Genomic DNA, 17,505 nt, shown 5'->3' with positions numbered 1-17,505 from the left:
CTCCAGGTTTTTTTTTTATAGGTGGGGGGACAGGTAAGTTTAATGTGTAGACAAATTTGAGAAAATTGCATGCGCGCTAAGTTGCGTCAGTCTTGTCCGACTCTGTGCAACCATATGGACTGCAGCCTGCCAGGCTTCTCTGTCTATGGGATTTTGCAGGCAAGAATAGTGGTGTGGGTTACCATGCCCTCCTCCGGGGGATCTTCCTGACTCAGGGATCTAACCTGCAACTCTTGTGTCTACCTGCATTAGCAGGCAGATTCTGTATCACTAGCACCACCTGGGAAGCCCTTGAGAAAATTTGCCCCCTGCCCCCCAAAATATCCTAATTTACATTCTATATAGGTCTCCGGAGATTCTAGAATCAAAGCAAAGCCCAGGGAAAGAGTCACCAAATTCCAGCCAAACAAGCAGAGATCCTGGCTTTCTGCATAGGCATCAGTAACTTTCAGGTCTTCAATTTACAGTAAAATTAACTTAAATTAAAATTTGCATCTTAAATTTATGAAAAATAAAATAAAATCTTCATTATGTAGAAGTAGCACTGAGGAAAAAATTCACTTTTGTAATGGACGATTACTATTCACTCTCTAGCCACAGTCCTGACCTCCCTCACAGACAACCCTGTGAGCCCGGCGACCTTTGAGGCCTACCTGTGTTGCATCAGCATTGAGAACGCCCCTTTTACAGACTAGCAAAGGCCCTACAAGGCCAGAGCTCGTGTCCTTGATTGGTTCAACCGCTGAGAAGTAAAGATAAGTCAGACAGGGTGGGTCATCAGCTGTTGGGCCAACACTTTCAGGCACCGTCCACCTGTATGTGAAGATCTCACCTGGCTTAACATGTGCCCCTGGCTTCAGAAATCCTGCGGAGACAAGTAAAACAGCTATTCAAAGCAACAGCCAGGAATGAGAAACTTGTCAGACTGGGTCTTCCAGCTCAGGATGCCTCTCTGTCTGATGATGTGCTTTGTGGAAGGACAGTTGTTTCCACTGTATGCTATCAGAGGTCAGTGCCACCATCTGCTGTTTTACGAGATAGATGCTTATATATCAAAGGACTATCTTTTTCACAGTTTATGCTTAATATCTTCATAGATACTACTTCTTACTCAAATCTCAAGTTTAGCAAATATTAAAAGAGTGATAATTGTCTTTAAATTATCTTAAAGGCTGATAATTACCCATTTATATATAAATGTAAATCCATAAAATATCATTTAATACCTTCTATGATGTGGAATTTACTATATTTAGCGGTTCAGAGGATACCCCAAGAAGTTAAACAAGAGACCTACCTTTACAGAGTTTTAAATCTAGAAGGTTGAACTAGGAAATAACCCAAATAACTCCAAGTTAGAGGAGGTAAGCAAAGGCACAAGGTAACAAAGCTGGTAAATGGAAGATCTGGGATTAAACCCAGGGCTGATTCCAAAGACTTTGTACTTGACCTTCACATTGTATTGTCAAATGAACACATTGAATCTCTTCAACTAGACTGAGGTCAGAGACTTCCTGCATTTTGTCCAGGGCTTGCAAACAGGTACGCAGTAAGTTTTCTGAGATGTACAACAGGTTTCAGCTGTCATTACGGTTCTTTCTGCAAAAGTCATCGTGAGCATTTTGACCAAGGAAGAGAATGCGGGCACGGGAGACGTTGCTGCAGCAGGCAGGGGGTACAGGGTGGGGAAGACTAGGGAATTGGGGAATACTGCCTCCATCCTTTCCTTCTCTGTTCCCTCCCCAGCACCACAAAGCCTGCTCTGGACTGGGACCAGCCTCATACTTGGGAATAAAGAAGTATCTCAGAAGTCATGGTGTCTGCTATAGCGATGAGAAAGGCTTCCCACACAGCCGGGATTTCCCAAGAACAGTATTATGAATGGAAGTATAGTTCCTGCAGCCACTGGGTAGAAGCTGCTCTTCTTACATGTAGACAGCCTCTGTGACTGGGGGATACATATATGATGTTAAGCCCACAAAAGTTTTAAATAAATATCTGCGCATAGAGACAAAGGAAAGCCCATGTGTAAGAGTTTCATTTCAACAAAATGTCGGAAATCAGATTTTCCCCTTAGCCTTACCCAGAGAATCCCATGCAACTGCAGCAGAAAACTCTCCATCTTAGAGGAGTGAGACAGTGAAAGTAACCCACTTTGAGATTTATTATGTGACTGAGAGTAAAGGAATGGCATTAACATTTCCTAAGTATCTACTGTGCGCCAGTCCGTGTCCTGAATTCTGTCTGAAGTGAGAGTCGCTCAGTTGTGTCCGACTCTTTGCGACCCCATGGACTGTATGTAGCGCCCCCCAGGCTCCTCTATCTATGGAATTCTCCACGAAAGAATACTGGAATGGATAGCCATTCTCTTCCCCAGGGGATTTTCCTGACCCTGGGATTGAACGCAGGTCTCCTGCATGGCAGGCAGATTCTTTACTGTCTGAGCCACCAAGGAAGCCCATCTATCCCTTCCCAAAGCCCTGTGAAGTGAGCATCATTCTCTGTACTTGAGAGAGGAGAACAGTAAGGTTCAGAAAGTTGAAATAGCTGCTCAAGCTCACAGGGCTGCCAAGTAAAGGGCCCAGGATCCTCCCAAGGCACACACTAGGACTTACCATCTACGTTTGGGGCTGCATCAGAAGCTTTGTCATAGATCACACCATGGGGCAAAATACTGTAGACCTTGTCAGCTTTGTGGGCAAATGTCACTAACAGAGTGTCACCCACCTCTGCCTTGATGACGGGACCTAAGAAATGTTGAAAGGAGGAGGAAGAGATGAAAAGAGACAGAGAAGTGAATGGAAGCAGAAGAGTCACTCCCTATTAGATTACACGTCCCACTGAAACATCTCCCTCGTTCCAAATGTGACAGATATTTCACTGTACCCAGAATTCCAAGGTGGGCTTCTGCCTCAGAGAATCTCTTTCTTCGAGTAAAAGTTGCATCAACATACTCTGTGTACCGAGCCTTCCAGTATTTCCCTCCTATTCTGTTGTCGCCTTATGTGAAGTAGTGCTCAGAGTCACTGTGGAAAGAGAAGGGAGTTGACTGGGAATACACCTCCGCACATCCATAATTAAATGCCTTAATTATGGAGCTTTATTGTATTGTCTCTAGCCCATTCATCCACCCATCTCCCCAGAAAAGATAGCACAGTCTTCAGCCAAGTTCCCAGAAATAATCAACCAGCCTTAAAAGTCTTCAGAAGCTGTTTGCTGCTCAAGCTCATTTCTCTCTTAGCCATTGTACTTTCTTCCCCAGAGGTCCAGCAACCGAAGGAGGCACAGGTAAACTCCTTACTTACCAATATTGGAGTCCCAGATGGCGTGCTACAAAGTAACAAAGAGCTAACTGTTTTCTTTGCAGAATGAGCATCCCTCTCTCTCTTGCTGACGTCACTATGAATAGTCTCTGCAAATAGTAAGCTCTGATATCTGGCATGAGTAAGGAATGGAGTATCTAGTGAACCGAGTAGGTTAATCAGTGGAGTTACCATATAAACTATATACACGAAATACCAAATTTCAAACCTGTGAATTACAATAACATAACTTCCAACGAGTACTATCCCTCCTCTGCTTCTGTCACTGGTACCACCGCTCTTGCAGACATGCCGGCTGTGTCTTCTTCTTCTGCCTCTTCCTCTTATCTTGTTCATCCTGACTGTGTAACCTTCCTTTCCTTCACCTTTATTTCATCTTTTCCTTTCCTTTCTTCCCACAACCACACTGCATGCGTGTGCTCCTCGCCTTGTGTTTAGACCATAGTATCAGCCTCCTATCTATCTGTGCAGCATCCTCTATCTCACATTGGCTCCCTTGAGTTTTTTTCTCAGCATACGCACTGATACTCCAAAACCTTTAAAATAGTCATTTTCATTGTCATCTTATCTGCTCCAAAATCTCCAGTTGCTCCCATTGCCAATCAAGTAAAGCTCAGACAGACTGGAGGACCTCTGCAGAGGACATCCGGTTTGCTCCGGCCCTCTCTCCACTGCTCTGTGGAAGTGCTCATGCCCCACGCAAACCCCTCACCTGTCATTCACTCTGCTCTCGTCACTCTGCTTTATGGCAGATGCTTTGCAGTAACCCCTGCATCTAAAATTTCCCTCTCTTTCAAATTCACTTGCATAAATTCTATCATTCAAAAGACTCTACCTTAGTTTCCCTTCTTTTGTGACGTATTTCTGGCTGTCTTCACTCTCTCTACATGCCCAGAGAACTCACTGTCTGGACAGCTCATCTTAATCTTATTTGTAACTTGCAAAGTCACTTCTCTTCTCCTGTATATTCAGCTTCTTTCTGTACCTGAGATCGGGGACATTATCTTAGACCTTCCTGCATCTCTCATGTCACTTAGTACATAGTGTTTTCACATATTACACTAAATATCCATTGAATATAGCTTGATATTTCATATTTTATAAGGTGCTTTCTAATTTTGGAAGGCTTCTAAGACATAATTCTCAATGTTAATTTTCACTATTCTGTTTATGGGAAAATGCTAGTCAATAGGGAATGTTGATATCAAAGAGTTTTTCATAGGTGGTCACACAAATTCTTTAGGCAAGGTTAAATGTTATCACTTTGGTGGAAGAATGAATGAAATTTATAATGAAGGAAGTAAAAAGAATCTTATTGATCATAAAGACAATTTTTTAAACATTCCCTCAAACATGAAAAGGATTATAGGGTAAGAGCAATACTTGTTGATATCATACTGTATTTTTTGGAATGCTTTCCCAGACATATTGGCATATGATCCTACAATAAACGTCACATGGGTCTTCATCCACTTAATAAATTGTTAGATTCAATTTGAAAAATATTACATGCTATGGAAGCCCAGAGAAAATTATTCAGGTGTCAGTGAGACTTTACTTAAGAAGTTACAGTAGAGTTAGATTTTGAAGGGGGAAAGTGGCATTGTACTGGACAGGGAGGAATATGAAGTCTGGGCAGAAGGGGCTTCACTTATATCAGGCTGTCCTTGAACCAAAAAAGGTAACCTTCCTTGGCTGTTTCATCTCCCTGAAATAGAGTCCTGACTTATTCCCCCTTCAAAATTGTCTGCTTAATACGTGGAAGACCTTAGTCTGTTCTCTGTCAGCTCAGTAACTCTCATGGCACTTTATGCTGCAGCTTGCACATCGTAGATGCTTCTGAAGTGTTTGATGGATGAATACATGAATCCAGTGCTTTGATTTTGCCAGCAAACCTTAAAGCAATAGTTCAGTTCGGTTCAGTCGCTCAGTTGTATCCAACTCTTTGTGACCCCATGGACAGCAGCACACCAGGCTTCCCTGTCCATCACCAACTCCCGGAGCTTACTCAAACTCATGTTCTTCGAGTCAGTGATACCATCCAACCATCTTATCCTCTGTTGTCCCTTTCTCCTCCCACCTTCAATCTTTCCCAGCATCAGGGTCTTTTCTAGTGAGTCACTTCTTCACGTCAGGTGGCCAAAGTATTGGAGTTTCAGCTTCAGCATCAGTCCTTCCAGTGAATATTTAGGATAGACTGGTTAGATCTCCTTGCTGTACAAGGGACTCTTGAGAGTCTTCTCCAACACCACAGTTCAAAAGCATCAGTTCTTCACTGGTCAGCTTTCTTTGTAGTCCAACTCTCACATCCATACATGACTATTGGAAAAACCATAGCTCTGAGATACTCTGCAGTTATCTGCAGTACATACAATTGTATCTACAATTCTCAGCAGCATATACATTATGGGACTCAGAGCTCCTTAAATGATGCTATTATGCCATTTATGCAGTATGTACTCGTGAGAACAGTGCCTAGAACACAAATGAGATCACAGCAAAAAGCCTAACAGATGCCTCTCTTATGAGAGGCTCAGAAACATCAGCAAAGAGAGCTTACCTGCCAGAGGCCTTTAGGGGAAGACCACTGAATTTGTCATAGCCTTGAGGACCATAATCCCAAAGAATTTTTTCAGCCGCTATAAAGTAGTGTCTCTGTTGACCCTTCATCTTGGGGTGAGAAATACCACTTTTGCAGTTACCAACATTGTATTGCCCCAGCATGCCAGCTATAAAACAGAGGAAAACCAAGAGCCAATGTACAAATGCTCCAAAAGCAGTCATAGAGGAAGAATAGACTGATTCACTTGACTTCATGGACATTTCAAACTTTTGTACAGAAAGTAGAACCATAAACAAAGTTAAAAGTAAAAGTAAACAGTGGGTAGAGGAGTGTTTTAACACATATGACAAAAGATTAATACGTAAATATCTTTGATAAATAAGAAAGAAAAAAGTAAATATTTCAACAGAAAATGAGCAAAACATTGATAGGTTATTCACAAAAGAAATACTATTGGCCCAAGAACAAACAAACAAAAAAGTTCAACTTTAATAGTAATCAAGTGATACTGTTGTTCAGTTATCAAACTGTAAAGTTTGGAAAGACTATGTATTTATATATAAAGGTCTAGAAAATAGGGAAGATATTCATCAAAATGTCACACCATTATCTCTAGAGGTGATTGCTAATTTTAAAATTGAATTATATATATCTTCCAATTCTAAACATTTTCTCCGAGGGTATGGACAATTTAGTAAATGCTGTATTTCAGTACTGTATTCCAGCTTACGTGTACAACTACTGGCCAAATTTAAGAATCTAACTAATTTCAAATGGCTGCTAATGCCTTGATACATGTCAATGTATGGCAAAACCAATACAATAATGTAAAGGAATTAGCCTCCAGTTAAAATAAAAGAATGTTTTAAAAAAAGAAAAAAAACTAATTTCTTTTCAAATTTAAGGATCTTCTGTGGAGAACATCTACAATCTACCCTTTTCGGGAATCTCAAGTATACAACACAGTATTGTTGATAGTAGTCACCATTAGATCTCAAGGACCCATTTGTCTTGCATAACTGAAACTTTGTATTCTTTGAGATCTCAAGTGCTCTCACCATCACCAACATCACAAAGTTGAACTATGTGAGGTGGTTGATATATTAATTAGCTTGTGTGTAGTTTAAAGAGTTTACACCTTATATCAAAATATCAAGGAATTCATATGCAATTCCTATTTGTCAATTATACCTCAATAAAGTCTGGAGTGGGGGTGGAGAATGGTAGCTGTCATGTTCACCTTTGTCTTCTCAGGAGAGTGTCTGATACGTATTAACTGAGCAACTCAACATTTGCCGATTGAATTTAACTGGAATAACCTAGTGGACAAGTTTGAAGTTTGCTTTAAGTTTGAGGGGGATAAAAACGTGTTATGAAAGCAGCCCTGAAGTGCTGCATAGCTGTCCTTGTAGTGACTGTGTGTAGTTATGATCCAAATTGAATCATACATTATTTACTCCATGTTTATCCAACTGATAACATTTTTCTTTTTCTCTTCCTAGGCCAAACCTGTAATATGTCGTATCTGTAATGTTGCCAATATTTCTTAACTGGCATCCAGTAGCCAGAATCTCTTCACTGAATCTTCTCTGCACGAAGACATATTTAGCTTCCTAAATCTTCCTAAATCACTGTGTCTAATGAACTAAAAGGGCTCACTATTACCTTCCAGGGGCTTCCCAGGTCAAGAACCCACCTGCCAATGCAGGAGAAGTAATATACGTGAGTTCAGTCCCTGGGTTGGGAAGATCCCCTGGAGGAGGGCGTGGCAACCCACTCCAGTATTCTTGCCTGGAGAATCCCACAGAGGCACCTGATGGACTGCAGTCTGTAGGGTCGCCAAGAGTCGACAGAACTGAAGGGACTCAGCATGCATGCATGCATTACCTTCCAGACGTTCCTTAGCCTTGCCATTCAAAACTGCTCCCCTGAGGCCCAAACTGCCTCTCTAAAACTTCTGCTTCGTCACTCCTCTGACATGAGCCTAAGGTCCAGCTAAGTAGACTTATTCCATGTGGTCCCAAGGAACCTGGACTGAATCATTCAACAGGTATTTAAGTCAACAAATGCTTATCATTCACCTTTCAAAGGATTTTGCACCTGTCATTGGATTGCTTCTCAATATTAAGAAGAACTCTCAAAGAGCAGCCCAGAGATGAAATGGGCTGCTACAATTACTAGGCTAGGGCTATACACACGACTCCACATAAAATAGATCATCAACAAGGACCAACTGTAGAGCACAAGTAACTATATTCAGTATTCTGTAATATGGGAAACTTACATGGGAAAAGAATCTGAAAAAGAATAGATGTTTGACTATGTATAACTCATTTTTCTGTACACCTGAAACTAACACATCATACATAAATCAACTATACTCCAATATAAAATTTAAAAAAAATTTTTTTAAGAGATGTCCAAAAGGGAATTCAAGAATTGGATAGGGGAGTAGCCCAGATTATCTAGAAATCCCTTTCTGGTTGGTCCAGATTATCTAGAAATTCCCATTTCTGATTGTAAATTTTATTCTATTTAGAACTGCCCATGTGTTTTTCCCAGTTCATGCTGCTTCCCCTACTCGGAAAGCCTTTTTCTTATTCCTCATCTATCAAATTCCTACCCATATTTATAGGCTCAGATTAGGGACCCCCTCCTTAGGTAGTCTCTCTGACTGTTCCAGTTAAGTGACAAAGCTCAAAGAGCATTTATCATTCTGCCTCACATTTTATTCTTTTGTAAATGTGTAACTATATTTAACTACTAGATTCCAGGTTCCAGGAAGGTCTTATCAATTTTTTCAATCACCTCTTACCTGGTTCATAAGGAGGTAATTAATTAATAAATATATGTCAATAAGATGCCAAATAGGCATTATACATTTTCCTATGTTGAATATTTAATTGGAATAAATATAACACAGACAAGAATCCATCCAATAGCATGCACTGAATGAACACCATTGACTGTGTGGTTTAACTGTACCAACTGTAAGCATTTCCACACTGGCCTCCATCCTTTTTACCTTGGAGGTGATCACTGACTTGGCAGGTTATCATCCACTTTCCAGGATACTCAACTATCATTTCTATTGTCAGGAAGGTGGCTGGGAACAGGTTGACGACATCAGTCCGATGCCCTCTGCTGATGAAGGTGTTACCATAAAAATAGATGGAATGGATGTCTATCTCATTCCCCATCCCAAATAGGTGCCAGGACACTGATTCACCAACGCACATATCAGGTTCAGGGAAGTTCCCAAAGAGGTATCCATTGAGCGCTGAAAAACAGAAACACCGGTGAAAGACACTCCCCTGCAGAGCCCAGCAGAACCAGAAACAAAGGTAATATATACTCTAGCACAGCTGAAAAACTAGCAAAAATCACTGGGTTGTAATATTTTTGTGCAGAAAAAAATGTGGCTTCTTTGATAAAATGCAATCCCCAAAGGAATGAAAAGCATTAGTCTTTTCAAGAGAAAAGCACTCAATAAAAGTGATCAGCAGTAGGCACACAGCCTTGAGAACACAGTGAGATCAGGAGTAAACCAAAGCGCTGTTTATAATTCCAGGACAGCTTGGCTACCTCCTACTTTCATCTCTATTTGTATATGTACCTTCCCCACCAGATCTGTTCTGTGTAACTAGAAACCCTGTCTTACCTCACGTTGGGAAAGCTGACATACGGTAGCTACTTAAGTGACAAAAGCATGCAGCAAGAAGGAAAAGAAATGATTAGAAGGGAGGAATGAGGCAGTTCAGTTCAGTCACTCAGTTGTGCCCGATTCTTTGTGAACCCACGGACTGCAGCTCGCCAGGCTTCCCTGTCCAACACCAACTCCCGGAGCTTGCTCAAACTCATGTCCGTCCAGTCGGTGATGCCATTAACCATCTCATCCTCTGTCGTCCCCTTCTCCTCCCGCCCTCAATCTTTCCCAGCATCAGGGGCTTTTCTTCGCATCACGTGGCCAGAGTATTGGAGTTTCAGCTTCAGCGTCAGACCTTCCAATAAATATTCACGACTGATTTCCTTTAGGATGGATTGGTTGGATCTCCTTGCTGTCCAAGGGACTCTCAAGAGTCTTCTCCAACACCAACCACAGTTCAAAAGCATCAATTCTTTGGTGGTCAGCTTTCTTTATGGTCTAACTCTCACATCCATACATGACTAGTGGAAAAACTATAGCTTTGACTAATGGAACTTTGTTGGCAAAGTAATGTCTCTGCTTTTTAATATGCTATCTAGGCTGGTCATAACTTTCCTTCCAAGGAAATATATATTCCTGCACGGGCTTATTTCATGGCTGTCTATTCTGTTCATTGATCTCTGTGTCTGTTTTCATGCCAGTATGGTCCTGCTTGAATTAGTATGAAGTGAAGTCGCTCAGTCGTGTCCGACTCTTTGCGACCCCATGGACTGTAGCCTCCCAGGCTCCTCAGTCCATGGAATTTTCCAGGCAAGAGTACTGGAGTGGGTTGCCATCTCCTTCTCCAGGGGATCTTCCCAACCCAGGGATCGAACCCGGGTCTCCCGCACTGCAGGCAGATGCTTTACCGTCTGAGCCACCAGGGAAGCCTGAATTCGTATAGTTTTGTAATAAAATCAAGGAACACGATGCCGCTAGCTTTGTTCTTTTTCAAGATTGCTTTAGCTATTCAGGTTCTTTTGTGATTCCATACAAATTTGAGATTGTTTTTTCTATTTCTGTAAAAATGGTATACCATTGAGATTGAAATAGGGATTGCACTGTGTCTATAGATTGCCTTGAATATTTTAACAATATTAATTCATCTAATCCCATGGGTACAAAATATCTTTCCATTCATTTTTGTCTTCTTAAATTTTTTTATTAATATCATAATTTTCAATATATGGGGTTTTCACCTCTTTGGTTGAATTTATTCCTAGATATTTTATTCCTTTTGATGAAATTGTAAATGAGATGGCTTTCTTGACTCTTCTTTCAGATAATTCATTATTAATGTACAGAAATGCAACAGCTTTTTGTGTGTTGATTGTATATCCCTCAAATTTACTGGAGTCTTTAGCTTTTCTATATGCAATATCATGTCATCTGCAAATAGAAACAGTTACTTCTTTGTTTCAGATTTGGATGATTTTTATTTCTTTTCCTTGCCTAATTGCTCTGGCTAGGACTTCCAATACCATGTTGAATAAAAGTGGCAACAGTGTGCATCCTTCTCTTGTTCCTGATCTTAGAGGATTAGCTTTCAGCTTTTGCCGCTGAGTATAACCTTAACTGTGGGCTTGTCATATATGGTCTTTATTATGTTGAGGTGTGTTCCATTTATACTCCATTAAGGGTTTTTATCCTAAATGGATGTTGAATTTTGTCAGATGCTTTTTCTATGTCTATTGTGATAATCATATATTTTTATGCTTAATTTTATTATTGTGGCACACAACTTTAATGGATTTGTGGAAGCTGAACCATCCTTTCATACTTGGAATATATCCCACTTAATCATGGTTGTGAAACTTTTAATGTATTGCTGAATCTGGCTTGCTGATATTTTGTCGAGGATTTTTACATCTGTGTTCACCAGGAATATTAGCCTGTATTTTTTCTTTTTTTGTGTGGCATCCTTGTCTGGTTTTGGTATCAACACAATGCTGGCTTCATAAAACATGTTTGGAAAAGTTTCTCCCTCTTCTGTTTTCTGGAAGATTTTAAGAATTGGTATTAATTCTTCTTTGAATGTTTGATGGAATTAACCAAAGAAGTCATCTGTTCCTGGACTTTTCTTAGTTGGAAGTTTTTTGATTACCGATTACTACTTGCTATTAATCAGTCTGTTCAGAGTCTATTCCATCATGATTTAGTCTTGGTAGTCTGTATGTTTCCAGAAACTTATGCATTTCCAATAGGTTATCCAACATGTTGGTATATATTTGTTCATAGTAATCTCTTATGATCCTTTGTGTTTCTCATCTTTCCTTTCTGATTTTATTTGAGTTCTTTCTCTTTCTTTTCAGTTCAGTTCACTTCAGTCGCTCAGTCGTGTCTGACTCTTTGCGACCCCCTGAATCACATCACACCAGGCCTCCCTGTCCATCACCAACTCCCAGAGTTCACTCAAACTCATGTCCATTAAGTCGGTGATGCCATCCAGCCATCTCATTCTCTGTCGTCCCCTTCTCCTCCTGCCCGCAATCCCTCCCAGCATCAGTCTTTCCCAGTGAGTCAACTCATCGCATGAGGTGGCCAAAGTATTGGAGTTTCAGCCTTAGCATCAGTCCTTCCAATGAACACCCAGGATTGATCTCCTTCAGAATGGACTGGTTGGATCTCCTTGCAGTCCAAGGGACTCTCAAGAGTCTTCTGCAGCAGCACAGTTCAAAAGCATCAATTCTTCGGCACTCAGCTTTCTTCATAGTCCAACTCTCACATTCATACATGACCATGGGAAAAACCATAGCCTTGACTAGACGGACCTTTGTTGGCAAAGTAACATCTCTGCTTTTTAATATGCTATCTAGGTTGGTCATAACTTTTCTTCCAAGGAGTAAGCGTCTTTTAATTTCATGGCTGCAATCAGCATCCGCAGTGATTCTGGAGCCCCAAAAAGTAAAGTCTGACACTGTTTCCACTGTTACCCCATCTATTTCCCATGAAGGGATGGGACCAGATGCCATGATCTTTGTTTTCTGAATGTTGAGCTTCAAGCCAACTTTTGCACTCTCCTCTTTCACTTTTATCAAGAGGCTTTTGAGTTCCTCTTCGCTTTGTGCTTAAGGGTGGTGTATTCTGCATATCTGAGAAATATAGATATTTCTCCCAGCAATCTTGATTCCAGCTTGTGCTTCATCCAGCCCAGCATTCCTCATGATGTACTGTGCATATAGGTTAAATAAGCAGGGTGACAATATACAACCTTGATGTACTCCTTTTCCTATTTGGAACCAGTCTGTTGTTCCATGTCCAGTTCTAACTGTTGTTTCCTGACCTGCATACAGGTTTCTCAAGAGGCAGGTCAGGTGGTCTGGGATTCCCATCTCTTTCAGAATTTTCCACAGTTTATTGTGATCCACACAGTCAAAGGCTTTGGAATAGTCAATAAAAGAGAAATAGATGTTTTTATGGAACTCTTGCTTTTTCCATGATCCAGCGGATGTTGGCAATTTGATCTCTGGTTCCTCTGCCTTTTCTAAAACCTGCTTGAACATCTGGAAGTTCACAGTTCACGTACTGCTGAAGCCTGGCTTGGAGAATTTTCAGCTTGACTTTACTCGCGTATGAAATGAGTGCAATTGTGCAGTAGTTTGAGCATTCTTTGGCATTGCCTTTCTTTGGGGGTGGGCAAGACAAGACCTGAAGACTATATACACTCTTCAGCACACTTGGGAAGAGGTTTCTAGGCACAGAGGGGGAGAAGACACATCTTACCTTCTTTGCACACCAGCAGTGGGCCGATTAGCCCAGAACAGATGTCCTTAGGGGCATCAATATGTGAATGGTACACCCAAGTCAGGCAGTTTGCATCTGCTGGGGCAGGAGCATACTCTTCTCTCACTGGCCAGACGTAGGTATAGTTTTTGCCAGGAGGAACCATGTCATCATCCTCGTTCCTTCCAGATGTTCCATCTGGATACAGGGCTCCTTTCAAGAAAAATGAAACAGTTAAAAGACAGAGATCACACATTATAGTGGAAAGAGCTAGAGCTTTGAAATCAAACATATATCAGGTAAAATTTATTTGCTATGGGATTGGAGACTTGTTACTTAAATTTTCACTGCCTTGGGTTTCTACCAATAAAGCTGGAATGTTTACATCTACCCCACAGAGATGTAAGAACTATGTGAGGCACTGTATATTGTCCTGCACAGAGTCAGATACTTCATAAACTTTTAAGAACAGATTAAGAAAAGGTATACAAGAATACACAGAAGAACTATACCAAAAAGATCTTAACGACTTAGATAACCACAATGGTGTGGTCACCTAGAGCCAGACATCTTGGAATATGAAGTCAAGTGGGCCTCAGGAAGCATTACTGCAAACAAAGCTAGTGGAGGTTATGGAATTTTAACTGAGCTATTTAAAATCCTAAAAGATGATGCTGATAATTAAAGTGCTACACTCAATATGCCAGCAAATTTGAAAACTCAGCAGTGGCCACAAGACTGGCAAAGACTGGTTTTCATTCTAATCCCAAAGAAGAGCAATGCCAAAGAATATTCTAAGTAACAGACAACTGTGCTCATTTCACATGCTAGTAAGATGATGCTCAAAATCCTTCAAGCTAGGCTTCAGCAGTATGTGAACTGAGAGCTTCCAGATGTACAAGCTGGGCTTAGAAAAGGCAGAGAAACCAGAGGTCAAATTGCCAACATAAATTAAATCATAGAGAAAGCAAGGGAATTCCAAAAAAAACATCTACTTCTGTTTCATGGACTATATGAAACCCTTTGACTTGACTGTGGGGATCACAACAAGCTGCAGAAAATTCTTAAAGAGATGCAAATATCAAGCTTCTGCACAGCAAAGGAAACTATAAGCGAGGTGAAAAGACAGTCTTCAGAATGGGAGAAAACAACTGACAAAGAATTAATCTCCAAAATATACAACCAGCTCCTGCAGCTCAATTCCAGAAAAATAAACGATCCAATCTAAAAATGGACCGAAGAACTAAACAGACATTTCTCCAAAGAAGACATAAAGATGGCTAACAAACACATGAAAAAATGCTCAACATCCCTCATAATCAGAGAAATGCAAATCAAAACCACAATGAGATACCATTCCACACCACTCAGAATGGCTGCTATCCAAAAGTCTACATGCAACAAATGCTGGAGAGGGTGTGGAGAAAAGGGAACCCTCTTACACTGTTGGTGGGAATGCAAACTAGTACAGCCACTATGGAGAACAGTGTGGAGATTCCTTAAAAAACTGGAAACAGAACTGCCATATGATCCAGCAATCGCACTCCTGGGCATACACGCCGAGGAAACCAAAATTGAAAGAGACACATGTACTCCAATGTTCATTGCAGCACTGTTTATAATAGCCAGGACATGGAAGCAACCTAGATGTCCATCTGCAGACGAATGGATAAGAAAGCTTTGGTACATATACACAATGGAGTATCACTCAGCCATTAAAAAGAATACATTTGAATCAGTTCTAATGAGGTGGATGAAACTGGAGCCTATTATACAGAGTGAATTAAGCCAAAAAGAAAAACACCAATACAGTATACTAATGCATATATATGGAATTTAGAAAGATGGTAACCTTGAGAGTATATTAAAAAGCAGAGACATTACTTTGCCAACCAAGGTCCATCTAGTCAAGGCAATGGTTTTTCCCCTGGTCATGTATGGATGTGAGAGTTGGACTGTGAGGAAGGCTGATCGCCGAAGAATCGATGCTTTTGAACTGTGGTGTTGGAGAAGACTCTTGAGAGTCCCTTATACTGCAAGGAGATCCAACCAGTCCATTCTAAAGGAGATCAATCCTGGATGTTCATTGGAGGGACTGATGCTAAAGCTGAAACTGCAATACTTTGGCCACCTCATGCGACGAGTTGACTCACTGCAAAAGACTCTGATGCTGGGAAAGGTTGGGGGTGGGAGGAGAAGGAGACGACAGAGAATGAGATGGCTGGATGGCATCACCGACTCTGTGGACATGAGTTTGAGTGTACTCCGGGAGTTGGTGATGGGCAGGGAGGCCTGGCGTGCTGTGATTCATGGGGTCGCAGAGAGTCGGACACGACTGAGCGACTGAACAACAACAACCACCTTAACCCTGAGTACGAGACAGCAAATGAGACACAGGTGTATAGAACAGTCTTTGGGACTCTGTGGGAGAGGGTGAGGGTGGGATGATTCAGGAGAATGGCATTGAAACATGTATATTATCATATGTGAAACGAATCACCAATCCAGGTTCGACGCATGATACAGGATGCTCCGGGCTGGTGCACGGGGATGACCCAGAGGGAGGACATGGGGAGGAGGGAGGTGGGAGGGGGGTTCAAGAAAGGGAACACATGTACACCCGGGGCGGATTCATGTCAATGTATGGCAAAACCAACCAATATAATATTGTAAAGTAATTAGCCTCCAATAAAAAAAATAAAAAAGGGATGCGAATATCAAACCACCTTACCTGTCTCCTGAGAAACCTGTGTGCGGGTCAAGAAGGAACAGGTAGAATATAGATATATAAAAATTCCACGTTTGTAAAATACCTTTAGTCCCATAGATTTGCTTTTCTTTTATAAATTTATTTTGTTAATGTCTTATGACAGCATATTAAATGTTTCCCAATATGAGTTCAGTGAGCTAGTTTGCAGAAATATGACTTTATCACAGGAGTATATTTATCTCAGGTCAAAGGGGAGCTCCTGAAGCAGCCCATACAATTTGACTTTTCTTCAGGAAGTACAACTTTTTTATTCATGAATGGTTATGAATTATAGTGTCTCAAAAGATAAAACTTTACAAACCAAATTCATCAGAATTAATACTTTAATTTAAAATAAGCATTTTAAGGCATTCTTTTTTTTTCTTTTATTTCTTTCAATTGGAGGCTAATTACTTTACATTATTTTATTGGTCTTGCCATAACATTGACATGAATCTGCCCCCGGTGCAGTGATCTAAAATGCAAGAGAATCAATTAAACTGTTAAAACTTTATTTTTTTCCTAAAGTCAGAAATAACTAAATCCAATTAATTCTCCACTACGTGTGTATTTTTCACGTTTTTCAATTTAGAAGTTTCCTAGTTCCTGGCTGATTTCCCTGTCACACGATAGGCTCTTCAATCCACTTCTGTTTGGCTGTTGTTTGCTCAGGGAAAACCACCTTATTAATACTAACCTAAAGAGAAGATTTCAATAAGTCAGTCTGCCTCATAATGCATGTATCCTAAAAATATAAGCCATGAATTTAAAGAATAAATACAATCAAAGAAATTTCGTTTCCGCAAATGCCTATCCACAAAATGTTAATCACTGGTACAAAGGGGTATTAAATTATAGTATCCTCTTAAAACAAAACAAAACACAACAAAACCCTACCTTTCAAGGTCAGTTCAAACATAATCTGCAACAGATCCTTTCCACACATGATCCTTTCTCTTTTGAATCCTCTCAGCACTATATGCCTATTTATGGCATTCACCAAGTTCTTCCTGAAGTTTCAGTCATTCGGATAAAAACATATTTAATAAATACTAAGTCTGAGACACTGCAACTGGGAGCTACACAAAAAAGGACAGCTGGGATTTTTAAAAATAAAGTTTCCGTACTAATTTTACTATTTTAAAAACACAATGTGTTTCTTGCAAAAAAATCAGAAAACACAAACATTAAATGAAAAACACAGAACACAGAAATAAATCGTGTTAATTCAAGAACAATCACTGCTGGTCTTGACAAAAATCTTTCAAGATCACTTACTCTACATGAACATGAATACACTTCTTTTCTTCAACAAAAACAGGATGATACCACATACATTGTTTTATTATCTATTCCTATTTTTTTCCTGTTAATTAATATATCAAATTTGGCTTCCCTGGTGGCTTAGTAGCAAACTATCCACCTGCTAAGCAGGAGACGCTGGTTCAATCCCAGGGTCGGG

The 17,505-nt window shown here is 40.5% G+C and overlaps 1 protein-coding gene and 1 pseudogene across 11 annotated transcripts in view; one reads left to right on the top strand and one right to left on the bottom strand.

The window, feature by feature from the left end:
* Nucleotides 1-17,505, bottom strand: part of LOC148773957 (ferroxidase HEPHL1-like) — a 125,150-nt pseudogene that overhangs the window by 35,971 nt on the left and 71,674 nt on the right. Inside the window, exons 7-12 of the transcript XR_016036280.1 lie at nucleotides 13,295-13,507; nucleotides 8,912-9,166; nucleotides 5,884-6,052; nucleotides 2,887-3,026; nucleotides 2,616-2,747; nucleotides 654-865 (exon numbers count right to left, since the gene is read on the bottom strand). The product of XR_016036280.1 is annotated as a ferroxidase HEPHL1-like (transcript). The remainder of the gene's footprint in view (nucleotides 1-653; nucleotides 866-2,615; nucleotides 2,748-2,886; nucleotides 3,027-5,883; nucleotides 6,053-8,911; nucleotides 9,167-13,294; nucleotides 13,508-17,505) is intronic.
* Nucleotides 1-17,505, top strand: part of LOC148773958 (ferroxidase HEPHL1-like) — a 153,346-nt gene that overhangs the window by 76,820 nt on the left and 59,021 nt on the right. The window lies entirely within an intron of this gene.

The sequence above is a fragment of the Moschus berezovskii genome, chromosome 25 (genome assembly GCF_049115385.1).
Source record: "Moschus berezovskii isolate FMDL1 chromosome 25, NW_MosBer_1.0, whole genome shotgun sequence".
Classification (NCBI taxonomy): domain Eukaryota; kingdom Metazoa; phylum Chordata; class Mammalia; order Artiodactyla; family Moschidae; genus Moschus; species Moschus berezovskii.
The sequence above is the reverse complement of the archived record's forward strand: the minus strand, read 5'-3'. Positions and strand labels throughout refer to the sequence as shown.